This window comes from Myotis davidii, unplaced genomic scaffold, assembly GCF_000327345.1.
Source record: "Myotis davidii unplaced genomic scaffold, ASM32734v1 scaffold327, whole genome shotgun sequence".
In the NCBI taxonomy this organism is placed as follows: domain Eukaryota; kingdom Metazoa; phylum Chordata; class Mammalia; order Chiroptera; family Vespertilionidae; genus Myotis; species Myotis davidii.
The window spans coordinates 2,985,567-3,006,301 of NW_006298628.1; the positions used below are offsets into that span (position 1 = coordinate 2,985,567).

The 20,735-nt window shown below is 38.1% G+C and overlaps 1 protein-coding gene and 1 long non-coding RNA gene across 2 annotated transcripts in view; one reads left to right on the forward strand and one right to left on the reverse strand.

The window, feature by feature from the left end:
- SKAP1 (src kinase associated phosphoprotein 1) overlaps nucleotides 1-20,735 on the forward strand; it is a 261,116-nt gene that overhangs the window by 94,843 nt on the left and 145,538 nt on the right. The window lies entirely within an intron of this gene.
- The window catches only part of LOC107184754, a 12,990-nt gene continuing 5,958 nt past the window's right edge, over nucleotides 13,704-20,735 (reverse strand). The window contains exon 3 of the long non-coding RNA XR_001515652.1: nucleotides 13,704-14,211. This is a non-coding gene — a long non-coding RNA (uncharacterized LOC107184754). The remainder of the gene's footprint in view (nucleotides 14,212-20,735) is intronic.

The window sequence follows — 20,735 nt, forward strand, 5'->3', positions numbered from 1 at the left end:
AGACAGAAGCAGAAGAAGCTGGAAAATAGTTTGGGTATGGACCGGGAAGACCGTTTAAACTTGGTTTTGTAGGAGGTAGGCAGTTATGAAAAAAATTAATCATGAATGGACGTGATCAGGTCTGTGTTTTGGGAGGAAGAGAACAGTAGAGACAAGGGAAGGAGGCTCTTGCCATGGTGTTGGTGAGCAGTGGTCAGGACCTTCGCATCTCGTGGGCAGAGGGGGAAGGGAGAGCGATGGATTAGAGAGAGCACTTTACCTTTAAAATGATGAAACAGGAGGATGAACTGGACGCCAAAGATCACCGTGGAACATTGTTCCTTGAAAATCTTCTAAATTTGGATGGCTAGCCGTCTATCTCGAATGAGTTACGTATTTAGATCTAGGAATGTAAGGAATTGCCCAGAATGATTTCTTGAAGGACCATTCTCTGCTCTTGGGTAGATGGAAAACATGTACTAACGGGATAGCTCCTTCTACAGTCTGGTTAGATTATTGATTATCCAAGTCCCTTGCTTTTTTCCCCCTTCATTCTGGTTAGACTGTTAACTATTTCAGTGATTAGTATGACATTCTTTAAAAAAAAAAACTGGAAAATTTCCGAGACCTCACATGCTAAGATTTTCACTCTCTGGCTGCCTGCTATTGGCTCGGGTAGCCTCAGCTTAAATACACAGATTTCCACTAGAAGTAGAAAACATTAGACTTGTAATGAGTTCAGTAATCACTGCCTTCTACTCCTCCCTGGCCAGCATGATAACAGTTGAATGAGTTTTTAAGTATCTATGAATTGTATTTATTATTGCTCTTTCCCCCAACTTTATTGAGGAATAATTGACAAATATAATTGCATATATTTTGAAGTGTACAGTTTGATGATTTCATATGCATATACATTGTGGAACGTTTACCAAGATCAAGATAATTAACACATTCATCATCTCACTTAACTATCTCTCTCGTGTGTGTGTGTGTGTGTGTGTGTGTGTGTGGTGAGAATGCCTTGCTCTCAGCAACTTTCAAGTATACAATACCATGTTTTATTATGGCTCTTTTAACTCCCATTATTATTGATAAGAAGAAATGCTTTTTCTTTTGCCTAAGTTTGCATTCATTTTGTTTCTGTATATCTTTTGCCTTAAAAAGATTTTAAAGAAAAGCATACTTTCTTTTCTATACTACAGTAACTGTTACTATTTTTAGGAGTTACCAAGTTCAGTCCAAATAATTTATTTTTATTTAACATTTATAAGTATGTGCTAGGGACTGCGAATTTCTACCATGTTCTGGGTTTTTCATAGCAACTTTATTTCCAGCACAATAAAAGAAAATTTTACTTTTAAAGGACATACTTGTCTAAAAATATCAGATTAAGGGAATATTATTGATTTATTTAGCTCTCAGAATTGATTTAGAGGCTTTTTAAGGTATGCAGAGAGATTATTCAGTTCATGCTTAAGGCCAAGTTTTTCCTGATGACATATTCTTAAGTTATTACTTGGTTATTTGTGGTTCGTGAGAGACTATTTCCTGTTATAATCTACATCATTGATAGGAAACTCATTCTTTTTTCCTTTTGGCTTGATTTTTTGTTCCTGGGTTGTCGTGTGTGCCTTTGTATCTCTTATCTCATGAAACATCCAATAATTCTGCTCAGTTTTTCACCAGTTGATTTCTAGAAGACCTTGGGTTATTTGTCCATTTGGTAGAGAGTTTTTAGATAAGGCACACTTCATTTATTTATTTTAAAATATATTTTATTGATTTTACAGAGAGGAAGGGAGAGGGATAGAGAGTTAGAAACATCAATGAGAGAGATACATCGATCGGCTGCCTCCTGCACGCCCCCTACTGGGGATTGAGCCTACAACCAAGTTACATGCACTTGACCAGAACTGAACCTGGGACCCTTCAGTCTGTGGGCTGACTCTCTGTCCACTGAGCCAAACCAGTTAGGGCTAAATAAAGCACATTTTAGACACTTAGTAATAAGCTTTGTCATCGAGGCTTCAAATCTTCAGGTTTTTACTGAAACAGAAGAACCATCTCAAAAACAATATTCGGAATTTGAATATAACTATTCTGATCAAGTTGTAGAGCATCATCATTGACCCCCATGATCTGCTGACGTTTCTGACGTCCAGAATACACCGACGGAGAAAATTATCGGCTGCTCTGAGTTTGTCATTATTTGCCCAGATGGGAAAAGGTGTCACCTATTCTTCCATATTAACTTAAATATTATTCTTGGTCTTACTCTTAAATTATCTGCTCCAGGGATATGGAAAGGGTGTGGCAGGTGAAGATCTTTCTCAAAGAGGGTTCCTCTGGAGGTGAGAGGAGAGGACCTTGGGGTGCATGAGGTAGTGCTTCTGTAATGGACATTTAAACGTATCGGGGACTGGAAATTCCCGAGACACAGCTCTAGTTCCACACTCCTGGTCGCCTGCCTGCCTTTTGCCATTCCAGTCTGTTTCTTTTATTTTTCTCACTCTGCCAGAGAACCATCAACAACGAAGTCCAGGAGTACATTTGTCCAAGATCATTTCTGTTAAAAAGTCGTCCTTGCCTTTCTGTTATTGATGGTCCTGTGCAAACATTAACAGTTTGTGTCTTCTTTTTTGGTTCCCCTCCAAGGTAAGCATTTATATTAAACTGGGAATACTCAAGTCTTGGAAACCTTGAAGGTAATAATAGAAAACTTTCACTTTTCAGAAAGCAACGATTTTTAAAGCATCAATTAGTAGTCCCAATACAACCCTTTGTATTCTATCTACCTAATTCCAAACCCCTGAGAACCTAATACTGATCGTGGTGACAGGAAATTGTGAAAGGAGCTGAGTGTGTCACAAAAGCCAAGTGGATGAAGACAGCAGCAGCCTTGGTGTAGTTTTCAGTGGGACCTCGTAAGTGGGCCAGCATGAAATCAGAGTGAGCCAGCCCCCTGCCTTGGGTAGGAGATAATTGCCATCCGAGGTCAAAAAGAAATGATGTTCTTGATATAGAATTGCACCATTAGGTGTCTTATTGGATTTGGGCTGGTGAGAGTAGAGCTCTCCTCGGAAACGTCTGTTCATTGTCAGGGCAGCATGGCCGAGAAAGATGATGGACCAGTGGGCTGTTTCAATGTGGCAATTCCTGCATAAGAATATGGAGACGCGGACGCCTTCCTAGGCCATTGTGAAGTATGGTGCTGTATACGAAATCTAAAAATCCCTGTTTTTGCTTGTGTGTCATATTGGGAGCTCATTTGCCCTTCTCTGTTGCCATGAGATCTTTACAGCGCCATGCTTTTTAAAACTTCCCTTTTTATTGGCACTTGTATTTTGAAGTATTTCTCTCTCAGACCTGTTGATGGCAATTTTTTCTTGATTGAATTCCATTTTGTTTTATCCTTGAGATACTTCAGATTCTATTTCTACTCTATGCTTTGAATTCTTCTTTGTATTTGTAGATTTCTATGATACCTTCCAAGTTAATATTTTATGAGAGCTTAATATTTGTTCTGGTCTTGGTCATGAGTAAGCATAAAACACACTTAGCATCCTGAGAAACCCACCTAGATTCTTATTTGAATTGTTATAATTATTATATTATATGGCTCTCCTTTTAAGCCATAGGAAGGTATATATTACATAATAATATATTACATATAATTATAATAATTATAATGAATAAAATTTTTAAAAAACCAGGAGAAATTATTTCAATTCCTTTAATTTGTAGATAATGGTACTAAGATGCAGAAGTATTAAGTCACTGGTTTATTACCATTTGTTTGCAAGTTTTATCTAATTTTGGTACATGAAAATTATTCATGTCCAATTATATTTGAATTTCTTTCAAAAGGAGATTTTTATGGGCATTTTATATGTCCAGCCTATTGTCCTAAGTATATAATTATACTTTGCTTAGTCTGAATCTTTGAGCACTTTAATGTTATCATCCTTAAAATAATAATGCTTAACACAAATACTGTATTGAATAAAATTAAGAATTTAAGTTACAGTGTATGTGCTACGCATTATTTAGAGTGTCATATTTGTGATATTTCTACTTCTGTTTGGAAATTGACCTTCTGAAAAAGAAATGAAGGTCACCTAGTAACTTCTGTTTAGTTACTATTTGTGTTCATCATTATTTCATCAACATTGGGGTGGTGTTTTCCTCCATTATCATGCAAGGAATTGGTCATTTTTCATAGGTTCATTTCCAGTGTGAGTCTTTTTTCTTTATTCACCTTGTCAACAGATGGATGCCCACGAACATCCCTCTGCGTGTAGAGTCGGGGATTATCACTCAGGGTGGCTCCGAGGGGCTGGCATCCTTCACTCCTGCGTGAGCAGCTGAACCTCACTTTGTCATGGCACGATTGACTGTCCGCTCCTCCCATAACCCAGTGCTGGGCACCTGCTCCATGTTGGATGTGGTGAGGGGCAAGAGAGAGGGTCAGCTAGGGATTTTTCTAACAAAGGCTACTAGTGCGAGAAGATCGGTATGCAAATAAGCATGGTACAGAAGAAACAGAAATAGGTACAATAAGAAAGATATATTTTAGTGTTAGGGAAATTGAGAAAAGAGAAAGCTGATTTTTTAGTTCATAGTGTAACTGGTCGTTCGTTTAGGTGTGGTGGCTTCTGTTTTGTGAACACATCTCTTGAAGTTCATTTGAAAATGAACAGCAGTGGAATGTCTGTTTCCTTTGACTATTTTTCATTCATTCATCATTGAAGACCTACTGTGTGCTAGATCTTCGACTAGGACGTTGAGGACACAGAGATGAAACTGACAAAACCTCTAGCCAGGTGGAGCTTATATTTTACTGGGGAAGATACATAGTACAATCCCAGGTCATGGTAAATACACTGAAACAAAACAAAAAGACTGGAGGACACAGAGATAGAAAATAACTAAGGTCCCTGACCGGGTTTGGTTCATAGGATAGAGCGTCAGCCTGCGGACTGAAAGGTCCTGGGTTTGATTCCCGTCAAGGGCACATGCCTCGGTTGTAGGCTCCTCCCCTGCCCAGGCCCTGGTCTGGGTGCATGCAGGAGGCAGCCAATCAATGTGTTTCTCTCGCATCAATATTTCTCTCTGTCTTTCCCTCTCTCTTCCACTCTCTCTAAAAATCAATGGAAAAATATTCTTGGGTGAGGGGAGAGAGAGAGAGAGAGAGAGAGGAAGGAAATGACTAAGAAAGGGTGGCAGTAGGACCCTGAGACAGGATGCCCAGAGGAGGCCTTTGAACAGAGCCCTGAATGAAGTGAGAGCTCAAGCCATGCGTCAATCTGAAGTAGGAGCATTCCAGGCAGAAGGAACAGCAGAAGCCACGGCCTTGAGGTGGAAACTGGCTCAGAGATTTTAAGCCAGTGGTTCTCAACCTTCTGGCCCTTTAAATACAGTTCCTCATGTGGTGACGCAACTATAAAATTATTTCCGTTGCTACTTCATCACTGTAATGTTGCTACTGTTATGAATTGTCATGTAAATATCTGATATGCAGGATGGTCTTAGGCGACCCCTGTGAAAGGGTCGCTCGACCGCCAAAGGGGTCGCGACCCACAGGTTGAGAACCGCTGTTTTAAGGGTTAGTTAAGATACCTGTCTGGCTAGAACTAAATGAGTGACACAGAGCGAGGAAATGAGATTGAAGAGGCAGAAAGGAGAAAATTCTGGAGGGCCTTGTGAGCTCTAGGAAGGTATTTGGGTTTTATTTTGCATATCATGCCAATTAGTAAATTTTAACAAAAGGTTAGCATGATATAATTTATATTTCTAAAAGATTTCTCTAATTACTCTTTGTAGAATTTATTATAAGGGGCATAGGAGTGGAGGAGAGGAGAGACCAGAGTGAGATATATGAGATGGTCCGCAACAGATGGGAAGAAAGTATTAGAATGGGTGTGTGTGTGTAAAATTAAGCTTTTCTAATATTAATGCATTAATAGCATATGTATATAATCTATAAATTAATATACATATATTTTGTCTGATAGAAATTTACAACTGGGGCAATCGATTTTCAAAAGTTTGAAAACCACTGTTCTGAGTGAGAGATGATGGTGACTGTGAGTTGGCTTCCAACATGTTTCCCTGGGAAATTGTAATAATCATTTTTTGTTGCTTTTATTCCTTTCCTTATCACTGTGGAGCAGTGTTTCTTCTTGCCATAAAAATGAGCGCGCACAGGCAGGCACACACGCACATTTGCATATGATTTCAGGGTGTTCAGATACCACATTAAGAATCTCAACTGCAGAGGATCATTTCACAGTACCCCCCCCCATTTGTCCTGTTTTTCTGAACACTCTACACTAGCATTTCTACTCCTGTGTGTGCCAATTCTAAACTTATTATATGAGTGCATATTTTTTATTTACTTTCCAGGCCTAGATTTTGACCTGCAAATGAGCACAGTTCCCTTTAGTTATGTTTTGCCATCCATCTATTTTTGACATTGAACTATCTTGACGTTCCGAATAATGCCAAATCCATGATTTCTGTCACAGAATAGGTACCCCATTTTCCTCTGTTTCCTGGAGGGTTTCCTGGTATGCCAATATTAATATATATTGGTAAAGGTCCTTACGATAGCCAAACAAAAATGAGAGGCAAAGTTTTTATAAATAAATGATGTGATTTTACTTTCATCAGGGAAGTTTTGTGACACTCTTGTCTGTTTCTTTGGCCATGCCTCAGGCCCTTGAGAGAAGTGGGAGTAGAAATCAGGCATGTTTCAAGAATTCTTCAGAGTTCTTTAAAATTTGTGCTTTTCTAAGTGAAGGAAGGTAGCATATTTGACCTGTTCCCTTTAGAAAATACCTAATGGCCCAGCATCGTGGGAACCTTCCAGCTTATTTTGTAATGTCTGTTCAACCCTGGCTACACTTGACATCATAAAATGTTAATCTTTTAAAGATTTGCCTCAGTGCACACTGTAATCATTTCCTACTCAGAAAGTTTGCCCACATACTTTTATTTTCTTTCCTGTTTGCTTAGGCCTTTGGGTTAAAGTGTAATTAAAACTAATTGCTGAGAATAAAACTCAGGATGCTGGTCCACCATGGTGATCAGATGAAGGGTCACCTTTGTATTGTTTAATTATTGTAAGAGAGGACACAGGTAGCTCCACAAAAAAAAGAACAGGTGATTTGGCTTCATAGGTGTGTTCTTTCCAAGCCTTGTGTCGCCTCCCACCTGTAATGCCTGTGAACATTTGGAGTGATATGACGCAAACATGACATAAAGGAAAATTGACTGTCATTTCATTTCTGAGAGAACACAATGCCTTGGAATATAAACTGTGACATAAAAAAGTGAAAATAATCTCTTCTTTGTTTATGTTTTGCTGTTTAACCTTTTGCAATTCGTCTTTATTTTTTAATTGTCTAAGATATTGACAACTCTGCGGTCTCAGTTTATTCCTTTAAAAATTGTAACTTGTGGTAGAGAAAAATACAGTTCCTTTTAAAAGTAAATATAGTTTCTATCAACTCTAGTTTTGTTTTTAAAGCACCTATTTAATTTTTAAGAATGTATTTCATAATTTAAGCTTTTTAATTAAAGTATTTCGGATTTGTTGCAGTAAACTTAGCAGACACCCCCTGCCTCCCCCCCGCACACACACATACACACATTTCCTTAAAAAAAAAACACACACCACACAATTCCCCCCATAGTTTAAATTGATTATACTAACTCTATTGACATTGCCTGTGTCTGCTCTATAACCCGAAGTTTGTAAATTATTAGGAGAAAGTCTGAATCATAATAGATTAATGCTGAGAAGTCAGATAATTTCAGAACCTTGTGGGAACTTTCTAGTTTCCACTCTTTTGTCTCCTCAGAAGACTTTTTCATGAAAGAGAGGGATTAGTGACAACTTTCCAATGCAGAGTTAGTCTTTCGTTTTTTGTTTAAAAATGACACTTGGAACATGTAGTGCATAATGCATTTAAAGGTCTGTTGCCAAGCAGCTTGAAACCTAGGGGGCATTGTTGAATTTGAAGGAATAGTGGGTTCAGGGAAGGGGCCAAAAGAAAACTTGAGAAAAATAGAGTAAGACTAAAAGTGTTTTATGATAATTAGAATAAAAATTGGATATCAGGACTTCACGGGTCAGCTTCTGTTCACACATTTAGCTTTCACCTTGCAAAGAAAGGGATGTATCAGGTAATTAGGTCAAATCAATGATTATATATCTTTAACTCAAGTGGAAGGGGCTATAATTGTGATGAAATTTGTCTGAAGGGGAACGCATGGGGAATCTTGTCAAAGGTCATGAGTTCAAAGGGGAAATTAAGTTCAAGGTTCGGTTCCTGTTCACACCACACACACACCCCCACCCCCAAATACTGCATAATAAGGAACCAAGCTACCCATATTTCTATAAACAAATTATTTTATTATTTTTTTTTAAATAAGCAGAATCTTTATCATTCAAAACCCTTCAGGGATGTAGAATTAAAGCAGTTACACCTCCTTAATGGGATATTTTCTCCTGACATGGACAGAAAGAAAAACTCTAGCATTATATTTCCTGCTTGTTGGTTTCTTCTGCGTTGATGCTGATCACACACAAGGCACCCAGCTGCACGAAGTGCAAATGAAGAGCCCATCTCCAAGAGATCACATGGCCATGTGTCCCCTAATGTAAACTCTTGACTTATTTACAAGATAACAATAAAATATTTTAAGATTAGAGGTAATAGGAAGACATCTAAGAAAGTTGGGCTGTCTCTTCTCTCTCTTTCTCTCTCTCGCCTCCCCCCCCCCCTCCTTCCTGAATTCAATTTCCCCTTAAACTTGACAAAGTGGAACCAAAATTCACCCTTGTCTTGGTCATTCTTCTGAAACAAAGGGTCTATTCTCCCTTTTAGTGCGTGTAGAACTTCCATTAAGGTTGACCGTAAACTCTTGCATGGGATGAAAAAAGAAAAAGCCCTCAAATCTTTTCTTTACCCTGGTATTATTTTTAAAGGACAAACAATAAGAACATCCTTTCACATAGTGCTAAAAAAAAACTCTGGCTGAGGAGACCTGGCCTTTAAAACCCAATGGCCTTTAAATACTCTGGATTCCATGTGTTACTTCAATACATTAAATTCTATAAGATTATTTTCGTGAGTGTTTTAAGAAAGAGGAATGTATGCAAGAAAAAAAGTATGTAATTAGATCAAATCAAGAAAGTCCTTGCAGACATTTTCAAAAATTTTTTTCACCCAATTGGATATTACATTTGCAATTCATAAAGTGACACCATTACTGACTGGAAACCAAGAAGCGTAGCTGGTAAAAGAAAAACTAGCCAGTCTGTTTTATCTACTCGGCAGTGGAGTTATGTGTGTGGGCCTGCACCCACGCATGCACTGAGGCTCAAACAAACTAGGCTAATCACTGAAATAGTATTTTAATATTAAATGTGATTCGTGTAACAGAAGACAGAAATATTTCAATCATAAACATCATAACCAAATCTCAGATATTTGTGTCCTCCTTAGAAAAATTTTCATGGAAGTAGATTCTTGCCATAAAATGGGAAAAGAAGGCATTTGATGAAAACACTACCCATATTTTTGCTAATAAATTTCCTTGTACTTACCATGTTCATTGCTTGGGTGGGCTTATTATCATGGGGTTACTTCTGAAATAACTCGATCTTTTTGTGTCAGAATGTATGGGATGTCTGTCTGTAAACTCTAAGATACTTGCCAGAATTTAACAAAAATATAATCTCTGACACAGATCGTGATCGATAAGCTATTTTGGGATAAACTGTTTTGGAATAAACAGGCCTGTGAGTGAAGAAGAGACAGGTGCCTCGCTTGACTGAATGGGTTTGGAAGGGAGGGATAAGAGGCTAAACTCTAGCAACTAAAATTTCCACCCTGGTAAAATGTAGAAGTTCAAGGAACAACATTGGCATGATATTAATGACCGTTGAGGGCGTATAGAGTTCAGAGTTCATTTTCTATTTACAACATCTCTTGCTGCTCCACCTCTTACCCTCCCTTCTTCCAAAAAAAAAAAGAAAAAGCAATTATTTAGGACATAGTGACATTCAGCCAGGCTAATTTTTATACAGAAATAGAAACAGTGGGAAATATAGCAGTGAAGTCTTAGCAATGGGTAGAACCAAGGGTGCCCAATGTGGGGAGAGGGTATCTCCTGAGCAGTTCAAAGTTCATTCTTTGTTCCCATAGAATGAAAAGTCTTCAGTTATCAGGTATTTAAACCCAAATCAGCAGTTCCATATCCGTAACCTGAGCCGAGTGTTCCTGCATCTAATGGCCATGCCGCTGTCGTTTGCACTGAGTTGGGTGACATTCGATTTGTACTCCGAGACGGGAACAGATGGGCTTTCATTGTGAGGCTCCGCCTGTATGCAAATGTGAACCGAGTTTCACCCGATCCCGGGGCCTGACCTGACCGTGCACATGCATTTACTCAACGTGGCTCAGCCTGGGGGGGCCGCGGAGGGGGAATAAAAAATGGCAATCGGATAGTACCAGCGGCAGGTCAAGTTTACCATCCGTCTTTCAGCGGGACTGAGATGGCAACACCGTTATTTAGTTTCAGTGTTGATGTGCGTTGCAATAAACTCCATCATTTCACCTGTTTATGAACCCGGCCTCGTATGAGATCTCTGTGAAATCAAACAAAGCTGGCAATCAACTCTCTTGTTTCCAGCAGAATGGGAGATTATGGACTTTTTTCTTTTTTTAAAGCATCTTTATTTTTCCCCAGCCTCACAATTATAAATCAACATTTTTTTCCCCCCAGCCCTTTTTATTTCTTACATTGGATTTATTAATTTCGTATTTAGAGGGGGGACAAAAATACATTTTCCCCAAATGCTTTTTGTTTCAAATTAAGAAATATGATCGTTAACGTCGGAATAAACAACCAGCATTTTAGATTGTCAATTAACTGTTTTTTGCATGTACCCAGCAATGTACAGTGCCTAATAAATCTTACAATTAAATGTGCAGCCCTTCATTAGAGTGAAAATATGAACAGCTGTAATCGTGCACATGCTATTGACAGAGAAAAATTTGGTTTCGTTTGTAATTTTTCACACTGGGAAAGAATGAGAGATGGATCGAAACACAACTGTTTCTGTAACGGTGGGCTTTTCCTTCACACGTAGAGAAGGGCAACAAACCGGCATCTCTGACTTCAGGGTCTAACAGTAGTGATTCGCCTCAATTTTCTCCTCTCATGAAAGTAAATTTCTCTTGGGAAACATATAAGCCTTTGGCTAGAAAACCCATAGGACAGACACCCCCAAACGGTAACAAAAAAAAAAAAAAACACACCACACACAAATTGATGCATTTCTCCAGTACATCTGTTCTTTAAGGGGTTCTGTTAACTGATGTCTGCAACTGGCATAAAAGAAATAGTGGCTAAGAATATAGTGAGAGTTGATGCATGCAGCGAAAACTGCTTCTGGCAACAAAAGACACCACTTCTGGTAACACATCTATATTGCTCGGAATGCAAACGTGGTCTTTTGACGTTGTACTGGTGCATGTTTCAGAAAAAAACGAGCCAGGCTTCCCTCAAAAACGGTGCTGAGTGGTCTGCATCAGGGTTCTCTTCCACCTCACCTTATTCCACCCTCACTCAACGGTGCAAGGCCAACATGTCAGGACAGCGTTTTCAAGCAATTCTAAAGAGTTAGGTTCGAAATAGAACTAAATGGCCAGGACTAGGACCAGCATTTGTCCACTAGGCACTGGGTAGGAGCTGACAGAGATAATAAAGAATAAAAGGTTACATGACAGTATACCTGTATTAAAAAAATGTTGTACTCCTTTCCTTGAGTATTAAAATTGATTTCCTTATCTTACCTGGTCTCTAAATATGTATTTCCATCTATTTAGAATATATGTGGAAGGTATATAAGGACATATATGTATATATACATACTGACAAGTACATATGTATTGACATCTATGTATACAAATCCTTTCTTATACAAATAAGGATTTATGTGAATACAGGATTTTACGTCCACATAAACTTTTGCTCATGGTTGAATTACTGTAGGCCACCTTAAATCAAGGATATCATTTATACCCTTGGAAAATTTGTTAGAGAATTGTCAAGACGGTGCTTACCAGGGAATTAAAAAAATGTTTATTTACTTTAGAAGCAAGCAATTCATATGTTCTCAGTTTAACAAGAGGCTTAACAAAGTTATATTCTGGCATGAGTTAGATCCTGAAGACTTTTTTATATTCTTAGCCACTATTTCATTTTAGTGAAAAATGAAAAGCAAAACATTTACAGCAATATTGTAACCAAGTTATGAAAACCACTACATGTGGTTGTTTTAATAAAATGATGCATTTACTAAAGTATTATCTAAAACAAGCTTGAGATTTTGAAATCAACAGTTTCTTTAAGTAATAGTATGAATTGGGAAGAAATGCTTGTATGCTTTTTAAAGTTCTTGAGGAGGAAAAGCCCAGACAAGTTACCTCTATCAGAGCATTTAGGTATCTAGAAAAATGATACTCTTCATGTCTTTACAGAATCCATCAAAGTTCTCTCTCCTTCTCTCCCCCTCCCCCAAATGATTGTGGCACAAAGTACTTGCAAACAAGGAGGTACTGAGCTCAAAAAAATTTATAATAATAATGATGATGATAGGAAGCATTTATATGGCTCTTATTATGTACCAAGGCCTCTTACAAGGGCTTTAAATACATTAACCCATTTAATTCTGACAAAAATTCCATGAGGGTTATGAAACTCCCTTTTACAGATGAGGAAAATGAAACTTGCCCAAATAGCTTCTCCCTGGAACAGAACGTGGAAAAAAAGAGAAATTAAGACTCGGACTTTTGGAAAGAACTTCCATGTAACCAGACGAGTGATTTGTCTCTATGCCTCTTTCATCTGTAGAAAATTATGATGTTTTCTGTAAAAATTACATTTGTGAAATATACCCTGTTTCTTAAGCAGCAGTAAGTAAATATGTAATATTTTTAGTCCTTTGAAAGCTGTGCAGTACTTGAGGTCACTGTTCTTCATCTATGCTACGACATGGTGCAGGACTTCTAAGAAAGTGCTGCTAAGTCCTCATGAAAACTTCCTTGTGGGGAAGTTACCAGAACCATAAAATCCAAACCCCTTTCTAACTCCAAATGCGAGTTCCAGTTTGATGAGAATATGCTGTATGCTTTTCTTAAAGTTCGGCCTTGTCTAGTCTGTGACTGTGTTCTCTGGCAACAAAAGCAGGTTTCTGTAAGCGTTTCATTATTTTCCTCCTTTTGCTCTAAGGTTAGTTCAGTTGCATCCTTGGAAGGATGAGTAAAGAGAAATTAGGCAGGACACGGAGGTCTTTTGCTTTCTCCTCTTTCTAAAGATCAATTTGCATTTTATCTTATTGTACCAGGGTCTGGGTTGTGATCCATTCAATTCACAATAAAAATACAGTATTTATGGGTCATAATTAGCCTCTGAATCCTAGTCCATTGGCAGCACCCTTTTGGTTCATGAGAAGGGGTGGGGGGAGCCACCTTGTGGCTGGAAGATGACCCAGCAGCTTCTAGGACCCAGTTCTGTTTTGAGTCGAAAGAAGATGAGGGGAGAAGCCAGAGGTAAATCAGAAATATCAATCACTAAATATTTGTGGAAAGTGGTACGGGATATAAATAGAATGTATAACTACAATAACACTGAAGCTGTAGTTGTAAATATACATTATCCTCTTTAATATGACATAGAGTAGATTGAGAACCGAGAAATTATTAAGATCCCCACCAAAAAAAAAAAAAAAAATGGAAGAAAAGAATGAAAACATTTAAGTTAAAATTATGTTCATTTTGTAATTCAATAAAGAAATCCCAGAGACATATTTTTAAATTTAATGTTGTTTTCTAAAGCACAGCAAAAGCCCCACAGACATCTGTTTGCATACATTGTGTGTCAGGCAACATCAGATTTGAATGGAATTTATCTAAATTTTATATGCATGGCTTGATGTAAATTGAAATAAATTGTACAGCATACTCTGCGTGGACATATTGGTTTTTCCATCGCTGCTTGAACTTTTAACCCTGGGGCCTGAGCCGGTCACACGTTGACCTGTCTGAACTCTGCTGGTAGATCCAAGTGTGGAAGGCTGACCTTGCCTCCATGGCAACCATAAAGTAGGGTCCATGACTCTTCTCTCCCTTTCTCTGTCTTTTCTCCACACTCCAAATAAAACAAAACAAATTAGTATGTTCTCGAACAGTGAGTATAATCTTGGAATAGTCTTGCCAAAATGCATTTTGCCTCTAACCCACGCTCTAAGCAAAGCTTTTGCAGCTTGCTTGTCAGATGTTAATGAAAGTTTGAAATGAATGCCTTTATAAAATTAATGGAAAAGACCCCTTCCTGAGACGCATTCCGTTTGCTTATCTACTATTATAGTAAAATATACTTCACATACTCATATATTAAGCAATGTTGCTATAGGTATGTTACACATGCAGATAAAAATTATACTTGTGTGGGGTTGCAACATAATTCTTTATAGGTAGATTTTTTTAAAAATACTTAGATTAGGTTTTTCCAATGCCCACAGTATCCACGTCAGATCTAACATTTTCCAAAGTCATAGAGCTAATGTATTTGAAAGGAGTAAGCATTATGGACCTACAGTTAATCTCTCTGTTGTGGATGATAGTCATCTTAATTAAGGTACTTTTATGTTTCTGCTTTGTCTTAATTTGGATGATTGATCTTTAAATTCATGTACGAACAAATTATTATTTCACTATGTTGGTGGTAGTTTAAAGGTGTTATTTATTCATCTCTAAAATTAAAATTACATTCATGGGATGTATTTGTAGTCATTCATTTATTAATGCAAGAAGCATCTGCTGAATGACTGCCATGTAGGTAACTTGAACTAAATACTGTGGTGATAAAAAAAAAAAAAAAGTGTATGCCTGGTCTTAAGGAATCTTAGTTTTGTGGCAAGATAGGAGATTATTACATAGAAAGAGAAAAACTGGAGAACAATGAGACAGCAGTGACAAATGTATATTGTTTAAAATTGTATACCAACTGACAAGGAAACGTGGCATAATGAAGTGACCATTTGGGAGTGGATTTAATGGAGAAAGGCCTCTTAGGAAGAAAGTCTCTAAAACGGTGGTTGTCCAGGGCTAGTAAACAAACATTCTGCTAAGTTTAAGAGGTTTCACAGAATAAGCAGAACCTGGAATAGTGTTGGTATTGTGCATGAGTTGATAAGGAGAAAAATAACCAGTGAAAATGGCCCATATTATACCAGGAATAGCAAATATCCTTGAATGCTCATAGATTAATTTGCTGTCCTTCATCCTGGGGTTCATATGCATGCCTCAACTATTTGTTTCTGAAGTTGTGCAGTAAAAATACACACACACACACACACACACACACACACAGAGAGAGACTTGTCAGTTTTGATTTGCAAGGGACTTCTAGTGTCCTTTTTTGAAAGTATTAAAAAAAATCTTAATTTCTAAAAGTTTGAGGTGGAGACCTGAAAATAGCAAATGTTTTACAAGTTGCCTTTGGACAACTACAGGTAGCAGGATTGATAGGAAACCAGTCTGATGAAACTGAAGTCCTCATTTAGAGTGGCCTTGGGGTAGTTTAAAAACAGCAACCAAAATATCACAAGAATGTTTTTCTTTGTCAGGCAATATAAAATATAAGAACGACAATATGGTGCAGGCAAGAAGAGCCAGGAAATTCTCCTAGTTTGCCTCTAGCAAATTCCTTGACCCTTTGAAGTCACATTATCTTGGTGGGCTGCAGTTTTCTCATGTATAATAATAAAAATATCTAACAGATACCAAATTCTGGCTTTATACCAGGCTCAAGCACTTTCATGTAATTCTCACAACAATCCTATCAGGTCAGTATTATTGTCCTCAGTTTACAGATCAGAAAACAGGCACAGTATCTTTCCCAGGATCATACCCAAGTAGTCTGGCTTTAGATCGAATGTGCCTCATCCACTGCACCAGGGCTCAGCAAACGTTTTCTGAAAGGGACCAATAGTATGTCTCTTAGGATTTTTGGATTTTATAGTCTCAGGTGACGACTGTGCCAATATACTGCCAATAGATAATATGTAAATAAACAAATGTGACCGTGTTCCATTAAAACTTCTTTTATAGTCCCTGAAATTAGACTTCCCTATAATTTTCATGTGTCATGAAATATTATTTTAATTTTTTTCCAGTAATTTAATAATGTAAAAAAAAATTGTAAGCTCGCAGGTCCTGAATTGGATTGGGCCTATGGGTCATAGTTGCCAGCCTCTACACCACACTAACTTTACTGCCTTTGAGTTGGACTAAATCTTTAAAATTACCACTATTCAAAAAACTATTCAGTGATTTTGTTTTTAAAAATATATATTTTTATTGATTTCAGAGAAGAAGGGAGAGGGAGAAAGAGATAGAAACATCAATGATGAGCAAGAATCATTGATTGGCTGCCTCCTGCATGACCCCTACTGGGAATTGAGCACAAAACCTGGGCATGTGTCCTGACGGGGAATCAAACCATGACCTCCTGGTCCATAGGTCAACACTCAGCCACTGACCCACACTGACCAGGCTATTCAGTGACTTTCTTGCTAGTAGGATAACCATTCTGAATTCAATATATGTAATTAAAGAATTAAAAGCTTGGAAAACGAAGCCTGCCCACGTGTTTTGTTTGGAAAAGACTGTATCTAAACTATCTCAGAAGAATGAATTGTCTTTGTTTAATTGATATTTTGAGGAAGAATTTTTTTGTTAATGGCTATGGTTATCAGGATTGTAGTCTGATATCTTGCTTGAGTCCCTTATGATGCAGTGGAAGCCCACTTGCTCTGCTTTTTAGATAAAATGATAAGTTTGTCTCTGTCTTGTCCACAATTCTGTACTACTTCCTACCACTTCCACATCACCTTCTGCAGCTGAAGGAAAGAACCTGCCATCATTTCCCCAGATGTTTACCCTTTGCTCATGTAGGCTGTTCTGTATTGTCCTAGCTATTATTCAAAGGAATCCTTTCCAAAATGTCTTATCCTATATAATAAAAGGCTAATATGAAAACTGTCCCCTCGCCTGGGAGTTCGACCAGGGGGGCGGGGCTGGCCCACCAATCACCCACGGCCCCTTCCCCCGGCCAGCCCCACCCCTGATTGGTTCTCCCCACCCCGATCAGGGTGGGTCGGCCAGAAACCATCCATGCACAAATTCGTGCACTGGGCCTCTAGTATGATAAGAATTAGGAACTGGACACATTAGGGGCCTCTTTTCCTTGTCTGTATGTAAAATTTTGATTTTTCTAAATTTTCATATACAAAAATTTCTGTAAATTTCATCAGTACCTAAAATATGTGTTTTGCAGGGGTCCATAGGCTTAACTCAAAACTGCTTTAGTTCTATGACACTTTGGTATTATGATAGATGTAGCAAATCATCTCTCCCTTTAAAACCAAGTAATATGGCTGATTGTGAATTTACAACTTTTACTTTTTCTTTTAGCTCTTTTTAAAAAATATATATATTTTATTGATTTTTTTACAGAGAGGAAGGGAGAGGGATAGAGAGTTAGAAACATCGATGAGAGAGAAACATTGATCAGCTGCCTCCTGCACACCCCCTACTGGGGATGTGCCTGCAACCAAAGTACATGCCCTTGACCGGAATCAAACCTGGGACCCTTCAGTCCGCAGGCTGATGCTCTATCCACTGAGCCAAACTGGCTAGGGCTTTCTTTTAGCTCTTAAAACTCTCAGCCATTCCAGAGTTTACTTCTGTTCCCTTAGTGTCTGTTGAGGTGATGTGATAAAAACAAAATGTAATGTCTCTCATATATCATGATGTTCATACATATTATCCTTAGTTACAAACTTAGTCTTCAAACTCCTACATAGTCTACTGAGCTGTATGCCTTATAGTTTCCCAAACATTCACAATTTATTTCATAGATGGCAAAAAATATCCCTTATTATCTAATAACCTCTGTGTATCCTAGGTATGATAAATATAGGGGGCTGCATTTCTTCTCAGGAATGGCCATTGAAATCAAATTTTCAAAGGTTTTTCCCAAGCCTGTGTCTTTTTCTTCTTCTTCTTCAGAAAACTAATATTAGAACATATAGTTTTTTGATATAAGATGGTTCTATAGCCACAAAGTTAGAAGAACATGAAGGAAAGTAGTCCGCTTCCTTTAAGTGTGTTCCATATCGTCTTGGAGTACTCACTCAACAGCTTTGCTCATAGAGCTGTAGTGAGACCAGGTGAATAAAGAGCTCTTTTCGAGTAAAATGCTCATCTATTTATATTTCTAAGACTCTAGAATATTATTTTACAGATTACATGGGCATTAATGTAAAGGCTATTTATAGGGTATTTGAAGGGGATGAGATAAGGTATTATTTTATCTAGGAAAACATCTAGGGAAAAGCCTTAAAAAGGGAAAACAGTAGCATAACAAGGAGATCCTATCCCCTTAAACAATGTCACAGGACAGTGGCACCAGATCGCCCACCACCTGGTAACTTCTTAGCATCACCAAAAGACAAAATTAAAGTTACTAGCTATAGTGAGATTCTCTCATATTTCTTTGCCCTTGCCATATTTTTCTTGTATAGAAAGATTTTATTGTCATTGAAGAACTTTATTTTGAGAATAATCTGTTCACTGAGTAGGCTAGTCAATGTTTTTGTCTTTTAGTTTGTACTTGTTTATTTTGTTAGCATTTAAATAATCTTTAAAAACTTCAAATACAGCCTGGCTGTGATAGCTAAGTGTATTGGGCATCGTCCCATGGACCAAGAGATCCCAGGTTCGATTCCCCGTCAGGGCACAAGCCCGGGTTGCAGGCTCAATCCCAGTAGGGGATGTGCAGGAGGCAGCCAGTCAATGAAATTCTCTCATCATTGATGTTTCTATCTCTCCCTCCCCATTCCTCTCTGATATATATATAAGAACCTACTACCTATGTTTAAAAAAACACAAACCTTCAAATATATTTTAAGTTTTAAAATCTTAAAATATAGAATTGCCCAAAACAGAGTCCACTCTCTTTATTTAATCCCTAAGATTTGACTTCTTCAAGTCACTGCCAACATTATATTAGAATTCCGTTTTTACAAATCCGTCCCCACTGGACTCTGGCTCCTAGAAGTCCTAGCACAATGCCTCTTGCAGGGTTAATGCTCCCAGAGTGTTTATTGAGCTGAACTGTTGAACCAAATAGTGACAAAGATGGTGGATTTTGACTGAGCATTAGAATGCCCCAGAGAAACGCATGGCTTCTTTACATTTTTGGTGGGTAGCACCACCCCAAAGGAATGCTGCAAGTAAATAACTGTAACATGCCAATATAGCTGGCTTTCTTGGGCATTTCACATTGCTTGCAATAAGCTGAATAGCAATATAGGGTAGAGAAGTGGCAGGGTAACCTCAGTATACACCTGTGTGAAAGATGTTGTGTGACACTTGAGCTGTTCCTCATTGCTCCTAAAGTTTCTCAGTGAAATGGAGTTTATGAGAGATGGGAGAAGGGCCCTCCACTTCCTGTTAGTGAAATTCTATATATATTTATATTGCACCAAGGGAAATATAGAAGTAAAAACAGTTTCTCTATATCCCATTGATTATTCTTATGCATCTGAATCTGAAGTAAGAATATGTGCTCTTGTACCCAATGCAAAAAAGAAGCATATTTATTAAAGACTAGAGGCCCAATACATGAACTCCTGCATGGGTGGGGTCTAGCCAGCCCGCCTCAATGGGGGTCAATCGGGCGGGCTGGTGGGAGGGGGCGCACGATGTTGGCTGGCCGGCCCCACCCCTAATCAGTGGGGTGGGGGTTGGCCCCGCAGTACACATCATAGCATCTGGTCATTCCGGTCATTCCATCATTCTGGTTGGTTGCCTTTGATTGATAGATAGATAGATAGATAGATATATCAATATTTTAGTAGTGACTGGCTCAATTCCTGATTACATGTTAGTGTATATTGTGTCTCAGCCATTTGTAGAACTTTCTGTGAAAATGCGCAGGAAATGTAGATATTGAATAATATCAGATATTATTACATTGTGGTGGTTTGTGTTTGGGTCAACAGGAGCCACTTAATAAGTTTGGTAAGTCAGGGTGTCTCAGATTCTTCATTTTTCAATTGTTGATATTAAAATACACAATGATAGTTCTCAGAAATGATTAGGAACGTGTAGGAAACACTTCATGTGCACATAAAATGTAGATGAAAATGAATCAATCTGAAAAGAGAAGATATGGGTAGACTCAAGTCCTAGAAAGGGTAGAAGTGGGTCAGATAACACTATTATGAATTAGTCTTAGCTAAAAGGCCAGCATAGAGAGGTAAAGAATAGAAAGGGGTAAAGATGCAGAGATATTTTTACTTGAAGGGAGAGGAGTGCAGAGCCATTTGCTGAGAGTAAAGAATATGGAGTAGGGACTGGACCAGGACTTGGGGAAAAATGGAGAGTGGAAGTATAGGGAGGCACTATAGAAATAAAAGAGAATCAGGAAAAGAAGAATAACTGCTAAATAGTAATTAATAAAGCCATTTGCTGAGAGTAAAGAATGTGGAGTAGGGATTGGACCAGGACTTGGGGAAAAATGGAGAGTTGGAAGTATAGGGAGGCACTATAGAAATAGGAGAGAATCACGAAAAGAAGAATAACTGCTAAATAGTAATTAAT